The sequence below is a fragment of the Oryctolagus cuniculus genome, chromosome 5 (genome assembly GCF_051225735.1).
Source record: "Oryctolagus cuniculus isolate XC-2025 breed Fujian yellow rabbit chromosome 5, ASM5122573v1, whole genome shotgun sequence".
NCBI classification, from domain to species: domain Eukaryota; kingdom Metazoa; phylum Chordata; class Mammalia; order Lagomorpha; family Leporidae; genus Oryctolagus; species Oryctolagus cuniculus.
In genome coordinates this window covers 111,947,899-111,971,528 of record NC_142871.1, presented here as the reverse complement: position 1 = coordinate 111,971,528, position 23,630 = coordinate 111,947,899, and the positions used below count along the sequence as shown (strand labels likewise).

At 39.1% G+C, this 23,630-nt stretch overlaps 1 protein-coding gene and 1 pseudogene across 6 annotated transcripts in view; one reads left to right on the top strand and one right to left on the bottom strand.

The window, feature by feature from the left end:
* Positions 1-23,630, top strand: part of PRIM2 (DNA primase subunit 2) — a 304,235-nt gene that overhangs the window by 96,890 nt on the left and 183,715 nt on the right. The window lies entirely within an intron of this gene.
* On the bottom strand, positions 18,399-22,217 carry LOC100358793 (14-3-3 protein theta-like; annotated as a pseudogene). The gene is made up of 2 exons (XR_016233962.1): positions 19,063-22,217; positions 18,399-18,787 (listed from the first exon to the last, which is right to left on the bottom strand). The product of XR_016233962.1 is annotated as a 14-3-3 protein theta-like (transcript).

Below are 23,630 nucleotides of genomic sequence, written 5' to 3'. Positions count from 1 at the left end.
TCAAACTGGTTCCCATAGGGGATGCCAGCGTGATAGGCAGTGTCTTAACTTGCTGTGCCAAACATTGGCCCCTGCCTTTCTTTTCACGCAAGAAACACTGTAATTCAGGTCTTCTATTTGAAGATAGGTAGAGTAACTCATGTACTGTTTACTCAGATATACTTTACATATAAACTGCACAGATGTTAAACACACAAGTCTCTATTTGGCACAAATATGCTTTTATGCAACTGTTAGCCCAACAAGGAATGGAGCATTTCTGTTTTCTCAGAATGGAACAAACCCTATGCTGTTTGTTATCAGTCTTCTCTGCCCTAGGCAACCATTGAGTGATTTTGAACATTGTAGGTTTTTCTGCCTGTGTTAGAGCTTCCGGTAAGCAGAATCATACAGTATATACTCTTTTGTATATGGTTTCTTTTGTCTAGACAGATGTCTGTTTGATTTATCATTTGTTGTGTTTTATTCATTTTTATTTCTGAGTATACTTCTACTGTGTGAATATCCCAGACTTAAGAAAAGATTTGCACAGACATTTTACAGAGGCAGATATTCTGAAGCTCTTAAGTATGTGAAAAAGTTGCTCAGCATCTTAAGTCATCAAGGAAATACAGATTAGAGCCACCACGAGTTTCAGCTGTAAATCCCCTGAAATGGCTAATATGGAAAAACTGGTAATACCAAGTGTTGGCAAACAAGTTGTATTCTGATACATTGCTGTTCGGGGTATAATGGTGCAGTCACCTTGCAAAATGGCAGTTTCTCATAAAGTTACTCAGACAGTGACCTCATGATGCAATAGTCCTGCTCCTAGATACTTACCCAAAAGAAATGAATACTTACCTATGAAAGACTTGTTTATTCATATTCACAGCAGCCTTATTCAGAATAGCCCAAGTCTAGAAACAACCTGAACATCTGTCAGCAGAGGAATAGATAAATACATTCTGATACAGTTTTGATTTGGTTTTTATACTTGAGGTTCATCCTTGGCTAATGTAGAAATATGTATAATTTGGCCGGCGCTGCGGCTCACTATGCTAATCCTCTGCCTTGCGGCGCCGGCAGACCGGGTTCTAGTCCCGGTCGGGGTGCTGGATTCTGTCCCAGTTGCCCCTCTTCCAGGCCAGCTCTCTGCTGTGGCCAGGGAGTGCAGTGGAGGATGGCCCAAGTGCTTGGGCCCTGCACCCCATGGGAGACCAGGATAAGTACCTGGTTCCTGCCATCGGATCAGCGCGGTGCGCCGGCTGCAGTGTGCCAGCTGCAGCGGCCATTGGAGGGTGAACCAATGGCAAAGGAAGACCTTTCTCTCTGTCTCTCTCTCTCTCACTGTCCACTCTGCCTGTCCAAAAAAAAAACAAAAAAGTATAATATAGAAGGATTCTTTACAAAAATAAAGCTAGATATTTGTTAAGCCAAAAACGTGATTGAATCCTATTTCATTTTATTTGTGATAAGAGGAATCTTCAAAAAATTCATGGAAGGGTTGGCATTGCGGCATAGCAGGTTAAACCACTCTAGGTGTCATCGTGTCTTTGGCACTCTGCTTCTGACCTTGCTTCCTGTTAATGCACCCAGGAGGGCACAAAGTCACCCAGATACTGAGGGCCCTGCCACCCATGCAGGAAACCTTAACTTTCATCTGGCCCAGACCTGGCTCTTATGGCCATTTGGGGAGTGACCCAGGAGATGGATGATCTCTTTATCTCTGTCCCTCTCTCCCTCCCTCTCTCACTCTGTTTTAAATAAATTAATTAGAAGGAAGAATGTACTTGAAAGACTGATCATTTGGTGTAGCAGTTAAAATGCTACTTAGGACAACTGCACACCTGAGTGCAAGGTTAGAGTCCTAGCTCCTCAGCTTCTGATCTAATTTCTGCTAATGTACACCTTGGGAGGCAACAAGTGATGGCTCAACTACCTGGGATCCTGCCACCCACGAGGAGACCTGAATGGAGTTTTGGACTGCAGGCTTTGGCTATTGCCTGTATTTGAGGAGTAAAACAGTAGATGGGAGATCTCTGTCTTTCAAATAAATAAACTTTTGTTTAAAAGTTTATGGAAAATGTGTTATGAAAAAATGCATATGCTAAAAATTTTTTTACACAAAAATAAACTTTTTAAAAAAGCTCTATCTGAAAGGCAGAGTGACAGATGAGGAAGGCGGGAGGGAGGGAGAGAGAGAGAAAGAGATATTCCACTCACTGGTTGCTTCTCCAAATGGCCGTAATGGCAGGGGCTGGACTGGGCCAAAGCCAGGAACTTGGAACTCTGTCCGGGCCTTGCATGTGGGTGTCAGGGGCCCAAGTACTTGGGGCATCATGTGTTGCTTTCCCAAGCATGTTAGCAGGGAGCTGCGTTGGAAGCAGAACAGTTGGGATTTGAACTTGTGCTCATGTGGGATGCCATCATTGCAGGCAGCACCTTAAACTGCTGTGCCATCATGCTAATCCCTGAACTTATTTTTAATCTGACTTTCCACAAACTTTTGGAAGTACTCTGGTACTCTTAAAAGCAGTCAATTTCAGCATTTTGTTTGTGACCTGGAATAAGCAAGTAGAACCTCATTGTAAATGTGGTCTAGCCATCTTCTGCCTGCCTGAAAATAGCTCCCTATCTTCTTTTGCATTAGAAATGAATTATCTAGAACATGGAATGGACTTCTTTGTATCACCCTGGCACAAATTGGCATAAGCAATAAACCAGCTTGTTTTACTTATTCCTAGAATCTTTCAGTCTTAGTTTTTGTGTTATGTTTCCTTGTTTTCCACATTCATAAATATTTAATGAAATTTTGAAAACGGATGTTTTAAGAATTGTATTTAAAACCAAAAACTTCTGAAATTGTATTTTAACTGTTTTATTCAACTTCCAGCTACATTGAATAATGAGTTTATTTCAGTGTTTCTATTGTGATGATTTTTGAGGGATTTTTGGTTTATTTATACATGAAATGAAGCTGTATTATATGAATATGTTAAGGATGATGGATTCAGGGACCCATCGTGAATGCTTAATGAGATGGTAGAAAAGCAGTGAGATCAGAAGCCTGAATGTACGATTTGTGTATTGTTTTGCTACTTTGTCTTGAAATAAAAATACTGTAAATCTGAACTTCATTCTTATAAATGAACTTGGAAGATTAACTGCAAGTTTCCAGCTGTTTCAAATTAATTTAAATTTTTATGGAAAACTCAGATAGTGATTGTTTCCTCAGGAGACTATGGGAATCCTGTGGCTACATTTACACAGGAGAGAAACTAGATTAAAAACTAACTTAGAAAAGAACAGGACTGTATTAAGTGTGTGGTTTCATTTTCGATGTTCAAATTGCTATGTATGTTCTTCAAAAATTCAAGGTTTATTTGTATCCTAAAAGAATTTTAAAAAATATATATGCAAAAATATGTTAAGCTTTATATTGTCTTATTGCTGAAGTTTAGTCACTTTTGAGGCAGCTCTCAGAAAATTGTGTGTGTTGGTCTTTATGAGAAATTGTGGCAGAAATGGAAGAAGAAAGAAAATAGTATATCTGGGCTTCTTTAGAGTTTCAGCTTAGCCTAGGGAAATGCAAAACTTGAGTAATCTTGAATTTGTGCTCTCTGATCTTAAAGATTTCAAGCAGGTTTTAAAGGGAAAGTCTGTAAGCATGAAGGCGAATTCTGTCAGTTGTTTGCCAGGAATTTAGATTGGTGCAGGCAGAGTAGCATATTGTCTTGAAAGGGACTGGCCGAGAAATGCATGCATGTGAAGCACTTCTCAGAGATGAAGCACGGGAGAAAAGAACCAGAATAAAGAAATCCCTGGGTTTAGGGATGGTTGACCCTGATGGCCAACTATAGGGTTGGAAGATTCCTCTTTAATGAAAGCAGTCGTTCTTCTTGTGTAAATAACATGTGGCAAGTTTTGGGCCTGGTAAGATCTCAGCATATGTAATTGGGTTGTTTCTACCCTTTTAGTACCATTTAAATTAGAACTTTAGGTATTTTGAAGAAAGAAGGAGTGAAACTACCCATCATCTTTGCCTAAAATACTGATTCTTAAATATTTTCCACTAATGCTCACTATTCAAGTTTTCTTAACCCTATTAAAAGAAAAACTTTGGACAAATTAAATTTAGCAGTTTAATTGAGCTAAGAATGATTTGTGACTTGAGCAGCACTCCGAACAGGTTCAAAGGACTCCAACCAGCTGTGTGGTTGGAACGCGTTAATTGTCAAAAACCGGAAATGCGGTCCAGAGATGTCCTGATTTCTTACAGTGTGGTGTTTGCCTTATTTGAACAGGGTTTAAACATTTGGCTGTTTGCAGTTGGCAGAGGCTTAGCTATTTGTTATAAGCATATACTTCTAAATTAGAATTTTAGTTAGTTTGTATACTTAGTTAGGTGTACTTAGGTTGTTATGTAAAAGCCCTAGTAGGGAGGCCTTTATATGCTGCCTGAGAATGCAATTATATGGTGACAGGGCTTTTAAAGAGATGATTAGATTAACTGAGATCAATTGAGGGTGTTAGGGTAGGGGGAGCTAATCTAATAAGAAGAGATTGGGAAATTTGGAGAGACACCAGGGCTGCCAGCCCAGGGGATATACAATGTGAGGTCAGAGTTAACAGATAGCTTTCTTACTTGGTATGGACTCTTTTGCCCAAAATTCCACAAATTGAATAGCTTATAAACCACAGAAATGTGTGTCTCACAATTCTAGAGTCCAGTATATTCAAGGTTAAGGCACTGGCAGATTGGAAGTCTGGTGAAGGCCCATTTCCTGCTAGCAAATTCTTGCCATGGTAGAAGGGACGAGAAGATCTCTTTTATAAGGAAACTAAAATCTTTCATGAGGGCTCCACTCTCTTCACCTAATCACCTCCCAAAGTCCCATCCCCTAAAACTATCATACTGGGACTTAGAATTGCAACATAAGGAATTCAAGGGATACACACATTCAGTCCATCGCACCAGCCATCTTCAGTCTAATATCAGACCTTAGAAGCAACCAAACCAGGTCACGCCTTGATTTTAAAATTTTAGCCTCCAGAACAGTAAGAAAATAAATCTGTTATTTTATATACCCATTCTGTAGTACTTTGTTATGGCAGTCCTAGCAAACTAATATATATGGAGTCTGTAGCCATTTAAGAACTTTATTTAAGCTCAGCATAATTTTCCATCTGGTAGCATGTCAATAGTTTGTTCCTTTTCCTTGCTGAGTAGAATTCTACTCTATGGATCTATTGTATCTTGTTTATCCATCCACTCATTAAAGAACGTTTGGAATGTTTCTAGTTTCTGTTTGTCATGAATAAAACTGCTGTGTATATTCATGTGCAGGGTTTTGTGTGGACATAGTTTTTTTTTTTTTTTTTTTTTTTTAAGATTTATTTGAGTTTGTTTCTTATGGGTAAATACCTGAAGTAAGATTGTGGAGTGATACAGTAAATACAGGTTTAACCCTACAAAAAACTATAAGGTTGATTTTGAGTGCCTGAACCATTTTAAATTTCTGTTGGCAGTGTGTTAGATATTAGTTGTTCTGAATTCCTGATATTATCGGTAATTTTTATTATAGTCATTGTAATAGACATATCTAATAGTGTTGATATTATCATCAGTGTTTCTTATTATAGCTATTCTCCTAGGCATATCCGATAGTGCTGTTTCACCATGACTTTTGTTTGCATTTTCCCAATGGCTAAGGCTGATGATCATCATTTCATTTGCTTATTTGCCATCCCCAGGTTCTCACTGGTGAAATAATTGTTTCTTTTTGTACTTTAGATTTAGGGCATTGGAAACCTATAGCCAAGGTCAGAAAATTGAAATTGAGGGTGAAGATGAAGGTTATTTGGCATTAGGAGGGTGGGGCTGTGGAATTGTTAATTGAACCACAAATAGCTCCTTGAATTGAGTTCTGCAGTTGAGGTTTGTCCTTGATGTTGTTAGGAAAAAATAGTGCTTTAGTGAGATATTCTTTTTGCCAGAAACTGTTAAAATGCATGAATGTTACTCATGAGGGATAACATGTGAACTAATTTCTACCCCTTTATACATTTCCTCATAGTGCTCTGTGGGTGAGGTGGTAAGTAGCTAGTAAAAAGAAGAATCCTGAAGGCATTGGATTAAGGGCCAAGTCTATGAATAAGTAATGGAGAACAGAAAGCAGTTTTATATGAAATGTTAGCTTTGGACAGGAATTTTTCAAATCTTGAAAAGCTCTGTTGATAAAAGCAAATGAGGCTAAAGGACTAAGTAATACATATAATCAAATCACTTTATGCAGGTTTTGTAGATTATTTGGATAATGATTAATTTTTAAATATAGCCTCTGCTGACTTCAGGCATTTTCTTCAAATAATCTTATTAGTTTGTTTTATTTTTTAAATTTTTTAGAAGGCTTTTATTTAATGAAATTAAATTAGTGGAAATTCTCTCTTCAGAGAAAAGTACCTCCTTCTTTGATGGCCCCTTCTTTCCACTGGGATCTCACTCACAGAGATCCTTCAAGTAGGTCATTTTTTTTGCTACAGTGTCTTGGCTTTCCATGCCTGAAATGCTCTCATGAGCTTTTTAGCCAAATCTGAATGCCTTAAGGGCTGATTCTAAGGTTAGAATGAGGTTTAGGGTATTTGTCATTCTATGTGTCTGTGTGGCTTGCTTCCCATGTTGGATAATTTTCTCTTTTTTAGTTCTATCTATTGTTATTAGCAGACACTTGGTCTTATTATGTGATCTCTTTGACACTTAATCTTATCTTTATGATCGATTATATACTTACTGATCACTTTAACTCGTAAGATGGCATTTCTGACCTGTTGGATTCGATTGGCTGGAATTTTGTTGAGGATTTTTGTGTCTTATGTTCATCAGGGAAATTGGTTACGATTCTTTTAAATCAGACCACATTTTCATGTAGCACTCATAATTTTGTGTACTAGTAGATGGCAGTTTTGAGGATTCCTTTTCTTCTTTGTATTTGACATGTCTCTGATCTTTTCTGTCTCCTCTGTTTTAATGTATTCACATAGATCCTTGTTTCTTTTATTATCTATATATACACACACACACTTTTCTTTTTAGAGAGAAAGTTTTATTTATTTGTTTTTTAAGATTTATTGTATTTATTTGAAAGGCAGAGTTAGAGGGAGAGACACAAAGATATCTTCCATCCACTGGTTCACTCCCCAAATGGCCACAAAAGCTGGGGATGGGCAGGCCAAAGCCAGAGGCCAGGAGCTTCTTCCAGGTCTCCCATGTGGGTGTGAGGACTCAGGGGCTTGGGCCATCCTCTGCTGCTTTCCCAGCCACATTAGCAGGGAGCTGGATTGGAAGTGGAATAGCTGGGACTCCACCTGGCACACACATATATATGGGCACTGTAGGTGACAATTTGACCCACTACACCACAACACTGACCTCAACATAGACACTTGTAAAGTACTGTTCTTAAGTCTTAATAATTGGGAACACAGTGGAGAGCACTGTGTTCAGAGAACACTCAGAGAAGTATTGACGTTTCTCAAGTAGTCACATAACCAGAACATCTTTCCCCACTTCCTGTAACAACTGTGAACTGCCTCAGTTCTGTTAAGTAAGCATCCTCAAGGCTGGGTGATAATCACCTGTTTCAGTCCTCAATGAATGAGAGATGAGAGCGTACTGATACTCTTCTAATGAAAATTGGAGCTGAGGGCGATGTTGTGGTGCAGTGGGTTAACCTGCTGCCTTCAACTGTGGCATCTCATTGAACACAGGTTTGAGTACTAGCCACTTCTCTTATAATCCAGCTCCCAGCTAATGAGTCTAGGAAAGTAATGGATGATGGCCCAAGTGCTTGGGCTTCTGCTACCCATGTGGGTGACCTGAATGGAGTTCCAGGCTCCTGGCTTCAGCAGCCATTTGGGGAGTGAACCAGTGGATGGACGATCTTCTCCTTCTGTTTCTCTCTCCCTCTCTCTGTAACTTTGCCTTCTAATCCAATGAATGAGTCTTTTTTTTTTTTTTTTTAATTTGAGCTGTTTACATTGGAGAAATGAACCTGGGGATTGTTTAGTCATCATGAATCTAATGATACTTTGATATGAAAATTGCTAATATTTGCTGGTAGTATGGTCTAGATTTAGCTTTGGTAGCTTTATTATGCTTATCTTAACCCTCTTCCTTTACTCACAAACATGGTGGTATTTCCTTCTTAAAAGTTAAGATTTCCAAAAACCTGGGGAAGTGAGGCTTCAAAAAGCACATGGAAAATTCACGTTATTTTTTAATTCCATTTGAACATGAGCTTTTATAAGATTTTATTTATTTATTTGAGAGGTACAGTTATAGGCAGAAAGAAGGAGAGACAGAGAAAGCTCTTCCATCTTTTGGTTCACTCCCCAAATGGCTGCAATGGCCAGAGCTGGGCTGGTCTGAAGCCAGGAGCCAGGAGCCAGGAGCTTCTTCCAGGTCTCCCACATGGGTGTAGGGGCGCAAACACTTGGCCCATCATCTATTGCTTTTCCAGGCCATAGCAGAGAGCTGGATCGGAAGAGGAACAGCCAGGACACGAACCGGGCCCAAATGGGAAGCTGGCATCACAAGCAGAGGCTTAGCCTACTGTGCCACAGCGCCGGCCCTCATGAACTTTTTGTAACCTCTGTGTGTGTGTGTGTGTACAAGGTGAGTATCCCTTATGCATGGGTTCAGAGGTGTTTCAGGGATTTTTGGATTTTGTAGTATTTGCATAGACTTTCCCTAATACAAGGGTAATCACCTTGAACACACACACATACACAGATGAGGAAGTTTCATAAAGTTCATGGAAAAGTTGAATTAAAAGATAATACCTAGTTTCCATGGAATTTTTGAAATCTCTTCTTGGGTGTGTTTTATTTCTGCATATATTCTGGACTTGCTAGTACTGCTTGAGAATTTGTACCTGGAATTCGGCTACATTGGAGCAGTGTCTCTATATCACTTCACAGAACTCTAAAGGTAATGAAAACGCATACATCCTTCCCTCACATGGATGTGTTTTACTCCAAGGAATGTATCACCACCAATTAGTGATAACAGATACAAGTGAGTTAAGTGAAATATTGGTATTTGAGATTTCTTTGTGAAAAGGAGAAGAAATAAGATTTTGAATTTGCCAATTACTGGATAAAACACAATTGGAAATAAAATGAAAACAGGTTACATTTTATGGGATAGGTGCTGGTTTCTTCTTTACTTTTTTTAAAAAAAAATTTGAAAGGCAGAGTTACAAAAAGAGAGGGAGAGGCAGAGGTAGAGATCTTCCAACCACTGATTTACTCCCCAAATGGCCATAATTGCCAGGGCTAGGCCAGGCCAGAGCCAGGAACTTCATGTGGATCTCCCATGTGCGTGCAGGGGCCCAGGGTCTTGGGCCATCATCCACTGCTTTCCCAGGTGCATTAGCAGGGAGCTGGATCTGAAGTACGACAGCCGGAATTCTAACCAGTGCCCATATAGGATGCTGGCATTTCAGGAGGTGGCTTAAACTGTTAATACCACAATGCTGGCTCCAGGGAATAGACCCTATAATTGCTTTCATGAAAGAACTTTGTGTAGGCTGTGGTGAAAATAGCAAATGCAACATTTCAAAATTTAGGATTGATATTGATAAGAATTATATTCTTACTCATTTTTTGAAAAAGAAAGACTTGTTTATTTGAGAGAGCGAGAGAAGGTGGAGAGACAGAGGGAGAGCAAGATAAAGAGAGAGAGAATGATATTGTCCATCTGCTGGTCTACTACCCAAATGGATTAAAAAACCAAGTGTGGCCCAGGCTGAAGCCAGGAGCCGGGAACCCCAGCCTGGTCTCTGACAAGGGTGGCAGGGCCCAAGTATTTGAGTCATCATTTTCTGCCTTCTAATGCAGGAAGCTTGATTGGAAGAATAGTGGGGAGTCAGACATGCTCCACTGTGGCATGCCAACAATGCTAGTGGCAGCTTAACTCCCTGTACCACAATGCAGGTCCCTGTATTCCTCCCTTCCTTCTTTATGAAAGCAAGAATACCAAAAGATATTGAATGAGGAATCTGGGAGGCCAGAGTTCTATTCTACTGGTTTTGTGATAGGAGTTATAAAACCAAAGAGGATGGCTATTTAATAGCTTCCTGGAGAATTAACAACAACAGAACAAAAAACAAATTTGCCTTGATTATCATAGCCAGCTCTCTTAGCAAGTGAAATGTTTGCTCTTTAAAAAACTGGGGGCCAGCACTGTGGCCTAGCAGATAAAGCCGCCGGTTTGAGTCCTGGCTGCTCCACTTCCAATCCGGCTCTCTGCTATGGCCTGGGAAAGCAGTAGAAGATGGGCCAAGTGTTTGGGCCCCTGCACCCATGTGGGAGACCTGGAAGAAGCTCCTGGAGCCCGGCTTTGGATTGGCCCAGCTCTGGCCGTTGTGGCCATTTGGGGAGTGAGCCAGCAGATGGAAGACCTCTCTCTCTGTCTCTACCTCTCTGTAACTCTGTCTTTCAAATAAATAAATCATTAAAAAAACCCAAAACTCTATAGTGTTAAAATGGCAAGTAAATAAAATTTTAATTTTTCCATCTTATTCTTGAGAATACCAGGTAAAAATAGTTGGAGAAGAATTTCTGTAATTCACAGGAGCATGTAACAGTCCTTGTATTTCAGTCTTTTTAGTACCTTCTGTTCTTCAGAGTTAAGGTTTTTCAAAAATTTTGAAGAACTGAATACTCCTTTGTCATTTACATAGAAGGAAGTCAAATATTTCTTTAATTTGAAAAATTAATTTTTGCTGTAGCTTGGCAGCATTATAAGAATATTGAAAAGATGGTCTACCCAATGCCCTAATCTAAATGGGATTCCTAGTTACAATTAGGAATTTTAGTTGTGCATACAGGTAATACAGATTGACGCATCGCTGTGTTATAGCAGGCTAAGCCTCCACCTGACCTGCAACACTGGCAGCCCATATGTGCACAGGTTCTTGTCCTGGCTGCTCCTCTTCCGTTCCAGCTCTCTAATTATGGCCTGGGAAAGCAGTAGAAGATGGCCCAAGTACTTGGGCCCCTGCACCCACATGGGAGACCTGGAAGAAGTCCTGGCTCCTGGCTTTAGATTGGCCCAGCTCCAGCTGTTGTAGCCATTTGGGGAGTTAGCCAGCAGATGGAAGACTTTTCTATCTCTCCTTCTGTCCGTCTATAACTCTACCTCTCAAATAAATAATATCTTAAAAAAATACATTTTCCTGTAATTTTTTATCACTTCTATTACCTGCTAAATCAAAAGTTGGCACATCAAAGCCCTATAGGCCAAATATAGCTGGCTTCTTGTTTTGTAAATAAAGTTTTATTAGAACAGTGTCGTGTCCATTCATTATGTGTTGCCTATGGCTTCATTGGCAGAGCTTAATAGTTTTGTCTGAGATACTGTGGCATTCACAGCCTGAAATATTTACTGTTGAACTGTTGACCCTGTGCTAAATGATGTGCATGAAAAAACTGCACTCATATATAAATCCCTGTTCTGCCTTAAATTGTGTTGAGAGACGAGAGCTGTTTTCTGCTTAAAAACACCAAACTATTGTTCTGTACTAAAAGGTAACAGACATAGAAATTGTCAGTGTTCGGGGTCTTTAGAGGGGCAGTTCATTTTCTGGGTGTGAACCGGAAGTTATATATAACCTTAAATGACCAGATGGAGGTTTTAATAAGTAGACGAAGGTGATGAACCAATGTCTTTAGTTAACAATTAAATGATACGAGACATCAAACAGATGTTTAAAATTATTTCTTTTCACATTTTGTTTGTTTTATAGTATATAGCAAGTAATCTCTTTTTTTATTTTATGACACAAAAATCTATTTAAAATTTTTTTCCTGAAGTTTAAATGAATCCATTATGTGGAATAGCAAGAGAGGTTTGGGTTTAAAGCCTGTTTCTCCACTTCATGGTTGTGTGGGCAAGTAACTTAAATTCTTATCTGTAAGACATGGAAGACCCATTTCATAGAGTTAATACATGTAAAGCCCTTAGTACAGTGCCCTGCCTATTGTAACTCTTTGATATGTGTTATTATCCATATGGTCTGCTTTTGTAATACTTTATCGAACCTCCGCCAGGCACAAGGCAGCAGCCTCTGTTATTGAAAGCCAGGTACTTGGATGAAGTTTAAAAACACACACCCAACCAAACACAAGAATTTGCTCTGAAACCTCAGCTCGTCCTGTTACTGCAATAACTGACAAGCAGCACTAGTCATATCAGAGTTGGAAACCAGTGAAGGGAGCTACACAGAGATTACCCATATATTAAAATCAGTTTGAATAATTGAGTAGAAATTATTAGAAGCATTTGTTTATTTTAATCCCCTTTTCTGATATTTTTTCTTTCCCTTGCCTGCCTTCTTCCACTTATCCAGTTTTTTCTTCAACAGCTTAGGATTCTGAATATGTGGTGTGCTTTTTAATTTATCTGAATCCTGGATCACTGCTCTGTTTTGAATCCAAAATCTCTGTGCATAGACCCTAGGTGATTCTTAAGCACACTGAAATCCGGGAAGCAGGTATGGGGAAATAAAATTATACTTAAAATGCAAAGTTTTGAATTATCTGACTTTTTCAGTATTTTTGATAAGAAAGTAAATTGTAGAAAAGATGAAAATATTGACAGACAGTGGATATCTGTCAGTGTTAGGGAATTTGGTGAGGTTTGATAGGGACTGAGGGGGAAGAATATACAGGGGGCCCAGGGTTTCTGGACTGTGTGTCAGTTTCTGTCTTTTTCTTGCCTCTTCCCAGAGTTCCCTTCTCTTCCAATATAACCCCAGCCTATACTGTACTTAGAATGAGCTAACCATGTTACGACAGCATGAGCATTCCAAAAACACTTTGAAACTAATATGAAAACAAATAACCAAACTGGTCAAATATGCTTCTTCAACTGGGGCTTTGTACTCCTAAGAATCCTGTTGATGGAGCTGAAGAATGGTATTGAGCCTCAGGACCTTCCTTCTAGCCCACAATGAGCTGGTGTAACCTTCCTGGCGAGTTTTTCTCTAGTCTTTATTTTAATGAGTGGATGCTTAGTTACTGCCACAGTGTGGCCATCTACTATCAAATGAACACAACCAGTTATTGGTGGTGAAAGCGGATTTTATATGGGACTCACAGTTAGGGAAAGAGCTGAGCTCCGTTCTGATTTGTATCAAGCTGATTTGGGCATCTTAAAGGGAGTTTTAGTCTTCATGAATCGGTGGCATATCATTTTTTAGTATAGTGACTGATCATTTTAAATTTAGAGTTCTCTGGTGTTGCAGATTGATTTTACTTGTCAGTGTTTGGCAAATTGTGTTCACATTCTAGCAAAATTATGCCATCCTGTTTTTCATTATTAAAATTAATGTTTTAAGTTCAGCTTGTAAGTTTTAAATATTACTTCTGCCATCTCCTACTTTTATTCTGTTCCAGCTTTCTTGTTTCTCTCTTCCTTGGATTCCCTCCTGTCTCTCCATTTATTAGATTGGGGAGGCCAATATTAGAATTCAGGGCTTTTGCTGAGTTTGCCAACAGTGCTATTGACTGGGTTGTAATTTTTAAACACCATGGGGACAGCTTTATTTTGGCTGAAGAGGATTTAAATGAGTGAAGGTGTGAAAAAACTACATCATATCTTATAAATCCTCATAAAGTCCCTAGTCTCTTCTAGAACATAATGTGATTTGCCATTTGTCACCCTTTGTGAACTACAGATGTCATTAATCATGAGAGAGAAAAAGTCCCATTTAAATGTTTGATCATTTGTCTTCAGAAAAATGTGATTTTTTTTTTTTTTTGGACCTTTGTTGAGTCACAAACCTTATAAGCAATAATGAGTTAGATTCCCACTGGCTGTACTGACCACTGGGGAGTGTTCCTAAGTGAAATACTGACTGACTTGTCTTAGATTGGGTGATGCTTACTCAACCCTGAGGGTTGTCCAGTGGGAATTGGGCTGGAATGTTGATGTGCAGAGGACCCATAATGAAATCTATTTCTGCTTGGTGCATTTCATGTCGAGGCTTAACCCTTTTTTGTTGGTTTGATAAACTGATTTGTTTTACTATGGGGCTGAATAAATCTTGAGTGAAAGAGAAAGGACATTTCCCGTCCAGGTTCTTTTATTTAATTAAATTGCACAAGCTAAATGAGTCTTGTAGGTGTGTGCCCAAATTATTTTGTGGACTGGTTGTAAGGTGGGAAGAAAGTGCTCTCTACTTGAAGATTTGTGTTTCTTGTTATTTTCGCATTTATAGAAAACAATTACAGACCATGTAGAGACTAGATTTTTTTTTAAATATAGGGGTCAGATTTGGGGATGATATCATTATTCCTACCTCTCGCTCTCCCAATCCCATCCTCCTCTTATTCACTCATTCTTTGTCTTTTTCTTTTTAAATGATTTATTTATTTGAAAGATAGAGTTACAGAGAGAGAGGCAGAGAGAGGTCTTCCATCTACTGGTTTACTCCCCAAATGGTTGCAACAACTGGAGCTGAGCCAATCTGCAGTCAGGAGCCAGGAGCTTCTTCCAGGTCTCCCACGCAGGTGTAGGGGCCCAAGGGCTTGGCCCATCCTCTGCTGCTTTCCCAGGCTCATGAACAGGGAGCTGTATCACCCATGTGGGATGCTGGTGCTGCAGGCTGGGGCTTAAACCTGCTGTGCCACAGTGCCGGCCTCTCTTTGGCTTCTTAGTGTTCTTGCCTAAGCTTGCTTTCTTATCCTTTGCTTAGCACAAAGGTAGAGTGACAGAGGTCTAAAAACGTTCTATAAGGGTGAGTTAAGGTCTAGATTTCATTTTCATTATAGAATTTATTTGAGAAAGTGATTGAAAGATGATTTACACATTAGTACCAAACAAGTATCCTTTGGAAGGATTTTAAAATATATTCTTTGCCTGTCTTCATTCCTGCATTTAAATGATATTTGTCAGTCAAAGAGAAAGCTAAGTTTTTCTTAGCAACATTTTAAGATTGGCTAGAAAAAGATCAGTTTTCAACTTTGAAATATTTTAGTCTTCTGTTCAAGAGAATCAATGGCTGATTATTTTTCTCTAACATATCATTTGTTCTTTTAGATTTTTTCCCCCAAAATCCCAAAGAATTCAGGTTCTCCTTTCTGTTTCTGTTTCTTTTTTTAAAAAAATGTTATCAGTGACAATTTCTCCCTGCCCAAACATTCACCTTTACAAACTTTGCTGCTTTACAACAAAAAGTGCTTTAAGTAAAGGTAGTTTGGACCTGAGTTCAGATACTGTTGCATTTTACAGATTGTATGAAAGGAAATGAAAAGGAAAATTGTTGCTAAAAATAACACTGAGATGCTTTACTGGCTCTTAAAACTGCAATAAAGAGGTGATGGCCTCTGACGTTACCAGTTTGAATATGAGCATATTCCAAAGTTAAGGTATTTCAGAAATTATCCAAAATCTGGATATTGGGGCATGGAAGTTACATTGCCTCAAGCATAAGGTAAAAGAATGCATTTAAATACTCTTTGAGAGATTTAGTTTAAAATGCTCAGTTCTGAAACTTGGAGAATTTTATGGAATCCGTTTAAAAGTATTAGTCATTTATGGGGCTGGTGCCATGGCGCAGTGGGTTAATCCTCTGCCTGTGGCGCTAGCATCCCATATGGGTGCTGGTTCTAGTCCTGGCTGCTCCTCTTCCAATCTAGCTCTCTGCTATGGCCTGGGAAAGCAGTGGAAGATGGCGTAAGTGCTTGGGCCCCTGTACGTGCATGGGAGATCTGGAAGAAGCTCCTGGCTCCTGGCTTCGGATCGGTGCAGCTCCGGCCATTGCGGCCGTTTGGGGAGTGAACCAGCAGATGGAAGACCTCTCTGTCTCTGTGCCTCTCCTTGCTCTGTGTAACTCTGACTTTCAAATAAATAAATAAAATCTTTTAAAAAAAAAGTTTTAGTCATTTAGTGGGCAGAAAACTATGCTCTCAGGGAAGGGTGGTCTCTGACTTTATTGGTTTGTTTGCCAAGTTAATGAACTGTGTGTGCATCGTACTTTTGAGGGTTTTAAGAACTGTTGCATCTTAGAAATTACTTAGTCACTATTGGTTTTCTGAGGGAGTTCAGCAGTAATAACTTGTAAACTTACATCTATTATATTATTTAGAACAGATTCTCTCTCCTTTTTTTTTTTTTTTTTGCAGTTTAATTTTATTTGAGAGTCAGAGTTACACAGAGAGAGAAGGAGAGGCAGAGAGAGAGAGAGAGAGAGAGAGAGAGGAGAGAGAGAGAGAGGTCTTCCTCTGCTTGTTCACTCCCCAAATAGCTGCAGTGGCCAGAGCTGTGCCTATCCAAAGCCAGGAGCCAGGAGCTTCCTCTGTGTCTCCCATCTGGGTGCAGGTGCTTAAGGACTTGGGCCATCTTCTGCTGCTTTCCCAGGCCATAGCAGAGAGCCAGATTGGAAGTGGAGCATCCGGGACTTGAACCAGCACCCATATGGGATGTTGGCACTGCAGGCAGTGGCTGCCACAATACTGCTACGCCACAGTGCTGGCCCTGCAGTTTCTTGCTACTTTTTTTTTTTTTTAGTCATTACTACTTTGGCTTTGGATTTGTGGTAGGAAAATATAGGCATTTTGTCTTTTCAGTGGAATTGGTACCATATGGAAAAAAACCCTACATATTTAACTTTCTTATTTAATTGAATCTCAGCTAGGTAAACCTTTCTATTTCTCAGAGAGTTCTATCTTGGTCAGTAGTCTAGGTTTATTTTACTATATTAGTTCTCTGTTGAAAAGGTTAGACTGCTGTGAATTTGAAGATACTCTTTTTTTTTCTGCCTGTGAATACAGGTAAATTCTGTCACTTCTTGTGGTGGTGTTTTTTTTCACATTATGTAAAATATGTTTAAAGCAAATGCCAAAATTTTAGTGCTTATGCATAAATATTGGAGTTGGCACCAGAATTTTTGAAGCATTTTTTGAAAGCTAATAAGATTATCAATGAAAAATTCAAGTGTATTTCCTAAATAGTTTTAAAATGGAAGGTTTTTAATATGGTTACTGCTCATTTAAAAATGCTTTAAATTGTGTGTGCAAATACACACACACTCATACCCATATGTTTGCTTTTTTCTCATGACTAGAGTAATACATGGTTCTCTTTGAAAATTTCAGAACATATAGAAAAGCACTAATAAGAAAATTAATACAACCTAGAATCCCTTCATGTAGAAATAACCGCAAGTTATATTCTAGTACATAATAGCTTTTCATTACTTTTTCTAGTTCAAGTTGTATTTTATCTTTAGGAGAGTTTTCTAAATCCGCTTTTCCAACAAGGCATCCTGTAAACAGTCTTGATTATTTGCTGACAGCAAGAGAGATATGGAACAAAAGACATTAGAGATAGGTACTTGGTTTAGGATTCTATTCCCTCTTTTTTTTAATGGCTTATAAAATTAATTATGTTTTATGTTATTCTGCTGTTAGGGCATAACATTTTCACAAGGCTTTTTTTTAAGACTATAGTCAATTAGCAATGCTCAGTAGTGGTCTAACTCTCTAAGTAACAATCAGTAGACAAGTTGGACACCTCCTCACATGTGCATAAATCTGCATGGAAAAGTAATAAAGCTTTAGACTTGCACTTGTGTACTTTATTTCTCCTTTCTACTGTGTTAAGAAATGGCATGCACTTTGATTTGCTGAAGCGACACTTGTATTCTGGTAGCAACGTGCTGCTTCTATTATAAAGTGAATACCAGAACCTCAAGGCAGAATGTGTATGTGAAGTTTAATTGGAAGGGAAATTGTCAACTTATTAAACAGCAGCAAACAGAGTGAATACAGAAACACTCTGTTACCTGTACTTGACTTTTTGGTGTGAGATACAGGAGGCATACCAGTTTGTCCCCCTGCCCCAGCCCAGAACTGTCAAGTGCTTTTTACATTCAATCTAATACTTCCAGATTCCTACTAAACAGGAATACATTAAGAGCATAGAAAATTTGCTTACTGAAAGGAAACCTCTGAAGAGGGAATGTAGAAATTAAGAAGTTATATAGAGCATTCTTTACATTATAATTAACTATATTTTCATATCTTCACAGTAATACAAAACAGAGTCACAACTGGTTCAGATTACTTAAATACCATGTACATTTTTAGTTCTCTACATAAGTGTATGAAAGTTACTTATGTTTTCCTGAAATGAAGTGGTTAATACTTTGCTACAGCAGTGACTACACACTAGAAAGGCCAAGATAAACACAAATCAAGGAATAGAGTTTTCCCAAAGCTGCTGAGTGAAAAGATTATAAACAGCCGATTCTGTTGTACATGAATGGGCTTCTTTGCTATAAGAAATCCAGGTGGAGTAAGGAATGGAGGTGTGTAAGAAGGTTTCTTGAAGGAGAGTGACACCCTGTTTAGTTTTCTGCTCCTTCTGCTGCATCGCATTCTTCTCTTGCACTGTTTGATGTCCATAATGTTAAATTGTCTCTAAGCAACCGCATGGTGAGGGTGCTGCCTTCATTCAGCTGCTGGATACATAGGCGTCTTCATTTAGCATATCCAGTTCTGCAATGGCCTCATCACAGGCCGTTTTAGCCAGTGTGTAGGCAAGCTCTGGGTTATTAAGGATGTCATAATACAGAGAAGTTCAGAGCTAGCCTAGGTGGATTGGGTGTGTGGGTTGCATCTCTTTCTTGGTTCTATCAAATGCCTCTTGGTAACTCCTTGGGAATTACTTATTGTTTGTTTTCGATCATTGCTGCATGCAACTTCAGCCAGGTACTGGAAGTAATCTATTCATTTTCTTTTTTTTTTTTAAAGATTTATTTTATTTATTTGAAAGACAGAGTTACAGAGAGAGGTAGAGACAGAGAGAGGTCTTCCATCTGCTGGTTCACTCCCCAGATGGCCACAATGGCAGGAGCTGTGCTGATCTGAAGCCAGGAGCCAGGAGCTTCTTCCGGGTCTCCCACATGGGTGCAGGGGCCCAAACACTTGGGCCATCTTCTACTGCTTTCCCAGGCCATAGCAGAGAGCTGGATTGGAAGAGGAGCAGCCGGGACTTGAAGCAGCACTCACTCAGCCGGCCCCACCGTTCATTTTCAGTTAGGAGAGCCGTTACTCTGGACTAGTTGCATAGCTATCAATTCCAGGACCATGGTGCAGCTGGACCACAGCTGCCACTCCACATTCTCCTGATGGTCTTTAATCAGCTGAAGCCTCTTGTTGGAGGGATGGGTCTTTTGACGATGCTGGAGATGACTCCTCAAGGCAGCCCTGCGACCCCCCACTTGTAAGCCACTCTGGGCAGGTTGGGTTTCTCGTTGGACAGCTTGGCGTCCTGCCCTGTTGCAGCCTTCTTGCAGGTGGCCACGTCATTGTAGTGCTCCGTTTGCTCAACCAGCTTTGCCTTCTGAATTGGTTCTGTCTTCTTCATGGTGGGTTCTCGGGCCGGGCGGGAGGCGAGCACAGCTGATAGGGAGGAATCCTCATCTAGAGCTTCGTGTATCCGGAACGAGTCCCATCCTAACCCCGTCCTTTAAAAAGGTTATTGAAGCTGCTCATAGAAAATTGATTTATTTTGAACCATACTTGTACATTCTTCTTTGCCCTTGACTCAGGTGTTTTCCACGAATCAGGATATCGATATCCTGATATTCTAGGCTTCATTAAGTCTCTTGACATTAGTGAGTATACCTTTGACTTTTGACTGGCAGCACTTTGAATGATTACATCAACTAACAAGATCTTATAGTAACTGTATTTGTTGACCAAATTAAATTGCTTCCCAGTAGCCTTGTTTGTTCATTCTCTGAAGCTCAAGCTGTCTAAATCTTTTCCCTATAGAAGCTACTCTAGAAAAATCTTAAAGTAACACCTTTCTGTTAGCCATTTAACAGCAAAATTCAGACAGTGCCCCTGTGTAAAATGAATTTAGCAGAATAGAAATCATGCTGCATCGGAGTCTTTCTGAGCCAATGTCAAGAAATGTCTGCATCTCTGATGTAACCGTGTCTGTGAAAGCTAGTGAAATTATAGGTTACTGTTTGTTGTTTGCTGAAGTTAAATGCATTGTTTCTCATTCAGTAACAGTCAGTGGTACTGTGCTGTTTTGTAGTGAGGTAGGTCCTTTTGCTCTTCAACCCATGTATTTGTATGGGCTTTTCACATCTCTGTGTTCTTTCATTCTCAGGCAAATTAAATAGAAGCCCAGTCAAGAGAGAACCAGCTGCTAGAGCTGAAGCTCTCTTGTCTAAGGTTTGTTTGTTCTGCCACACTTACCCAGCTCCTTTTTTTTTTTTTTCCTTTCCCTTTTCTGAGCTTAACAGGGAAATTATAATAAACTCAGTGGGAGGAAATAAACCAATATGTCATCATCATCATCATTATAATTTGCTTTTTGACACTGAAAATAATGATTGTTCTAAGGGAGAAATGAGAAAGTTTTGACTTTTATCAGTGGTTAACAGCGATTGCATAAATAGACCCACCATTATTCTGTTTAGTTATAGTTTCTGCTTTTATAGTGTTAAATGATAATTTTGTAAAAGGTAAAATCATATGTCAATGATTTTGTTTAACTTTGTGGTTATCTGTTTTATCAAACAGGAATTATTTATATCTTAGTTTAATTAAAAAATCTACAAATTAACAAGTGACTATTAAGTTTGGGCCTTTAAGCAGTGATTTGCATGGGTACTTTTGCTTAGAGTGCCTTTTATCTCCTCACATAATATTAAAAAAGATATACCCAGCTGTTTTCTGTGTTTCTGCATATTGGGTAGTTTTTCTAATATAACTAGGAAAAGAAAAAAAGTAAGGTTTAATGTTTATTTTTACCAATAGGAAAATAAAGGAAGGGGAAAAGATTAGGAAAAAAGAAGGATGAATCAGCCAAGAAGTTTTTTTTTTTTTTTGGTAATATTTCATGTAAGAAATCAGTACACTTCATATTATTTCTGTAATGAAGGGTCTATAATGAAGGTACCATTCCAAAACCAGTGGTTGGAGAAGTTTAACTTTGTTGAATTAATGTTGTAGGTCCCCTGTTTGTTTTACAGTTGAGTGGAATGAACTCTTGATAGAATCATGATCTAGTTAGTATTTCAGTATTTAACTTGACTCTTTTTGTATTGATTCATTTGTGAGACACAGCTTTGTTATGAGACACTTTTAATTGTTCAAAATGGGAGAAATATCTTTGTAATTTCACGGATAATACTAAATGAACTTTTTATTAAATCTGTGATATCGAATTCTAGACATTTTGAACTGTTAGGAACTTAGGAGTTCATCTCTTTATATGGATGAGGGACCCGAGACGCAGAGAAGGGAAGTGGCTTACTGTGCTAATTCTGGCAGAATGAGAACTAAAATCCATGCTGCTTATTTCTTCTGATCCAGCACAGTGGCTTGTTTTATGCATGCATAATTTTGAAGCATAACACTTAGAATACTATAATCCTTATTTAATCTTTATTGTTCGCTTATTATTTTGGTAACTGTGCAAGGTATTTAAACTACAAGAAAGTTAATGCCATCCTCACCCCTGAAGGTTATGATCTGAGGAGACTGAATATTACTACTATTCTTTTTAAGAACACACAACATTAGGAAGGATATATGGCGTATTCAGTGAGTGATTAGTGGGAATATATGCTGTAGGAATTTATGAGAGGAATCTGAGATAATGCTGAAAAGAGAAATAACCATGCAAAACAGCATGTTGGTAAGAGCTCAAAAGATTGGAAAACTATGCTTAGGAAGTGTTTGTTTTCTCCAAAGAGGGAAACTTAACATAGCACAAAGTCTCTTTAGCTACCTCATTTAAACCTGGTGATATCACTTTGGCTCTGTCATTGGTGTAATAATTTTGCTTGGGCATTGTTAAGAGTTAATTTAAGCTGCTTTTTTGGGGGTCGACACTGTGGTATAGTGGGTAAAGCTGCTGCCAACATCCCATATGGGCACTGATTCAAGTTCTGACTACTCCACTTCCAATGCTGCTCTCTGCTAATGTGCCTGGGAAACCTGCCAAAGATGGCCCAAGTGCTTGCGCCCTTGCACCAACGTGGGAGACACAGATGAAGTTCTTGGTTTCAGCCTGGCCCAACCCTGGTCATGGCAGCCATTTGGGGAGTGAACCAGTAGATGGAAGATCTCTTTTCCTCTCTTCATCCCCCTCTCTCTCTCCCTCTTTCCATGTGTGTTTATGTGTCCTTTCTCTCTGTAACTCTGCCTTTCAAATAAATTAATTAAAAAAAAATCTGAGTTTTGGTTAAATTCATGTTTTTTTTGGGGGGGGGTGGGGGCTAGGTGACCGAGACAGCCTATCAAAGTGTTTGTTGATAACGTTTGGTTGTAGTAGCTAGATGTAATCCTATCTAGACAGTCAGTGCACACTTACATAAATATTTATTTCCAAAGAATTGATTGAGTATTCTAGTATTGTGATGTCTAACGTTAGATTTGTTTCTTTTACTTGTGGGAGAGACAGCATTGTAAAAAAGCAATAAAAGAGTTTGTAGACTTGAGGTACTTCCAAAAAATTCATGAAAGATGTATCTTATGGAAGCTTTGCATGGATTTTTCTATCAAAATAAAGTAATAATTCCATTGTTCCATGAACTTTTTGGAGTGCTATCACACATGCTCAAGTTTTAAGGTCATTTTTGGTGTTAATATTAGCCCAAAGGTTAACATTTTGACTGATGTATTTGTCAAGGTCGAAAGAACAGAAGACAAAGTTAATATTTCACAATTTTAATTGCTTTTGCTTGGCTCCTCGCTGCATGTTCTACCTTAACCATTTGCAATCTCATCTTCTCTGGTGTAAAGTGGAAATGATAGAATTTACAGTGGTAGATTTTTGTCGAGTGTAGTCCCCCTGGACTCTCTTGACAGCAGAGTATACTGCTCGGCTTGTGCCCTTGTAGCATGAAGAAGAATCATTTGCTGAGGTGACAATTGCACCAAGTGCTAACGACTTCTAGAGAGTGAACATTTAGAGTGTACTGCTTTGTGTTGTGTAATTGATATAGCTGCTTTTGCCTCTTGAATGTCTGATTTCTGTCATGATAGGTGTCTTTCTGAAGTATTATTTTTGGTATTTAGGTGGATTGCTGAAAGGCAGGTGGCTTTGTGTTTGCCAACACTCAGATGGAATCATGGGCTTTAGAAGTGGAAGGAATTCAGGATAATTCTAGGGTTTCCCTTCACTTTTGTAACTGTAAAAACAGACTGCAGCCAGAGTTAGGACACACACACACACAAGAGAGATACAGAAATACTTTTGGGGTGTGTGTGAGAATGTGTGTAAATGCAATAAATTTATGGGTTCACATTTATACCTACAGTTCTAAACTAGCATCTTGGACTAGTTATAAATCCCTTCCTTCTCTGGCACTAAGACACACAGTGCCCATTGTGGGGAACAACTGGGAGCAACTTGGACTAGACTAAGTTACTGGAATTAAGACTTATTCTGTGCATCTGCTCTCCCACAATATGGCGCTGGGAGAGGAGAAAACAGCTTCTACACAGCTGCCTCCAGTTCAGCCAATAAACTGTAGGACTTGCTCCTGATTGGAGGAGAGCAGCGTACTCGGCGTGTGGGCAGCCGAGTTGGGATTGGCAGAGGAGGACTA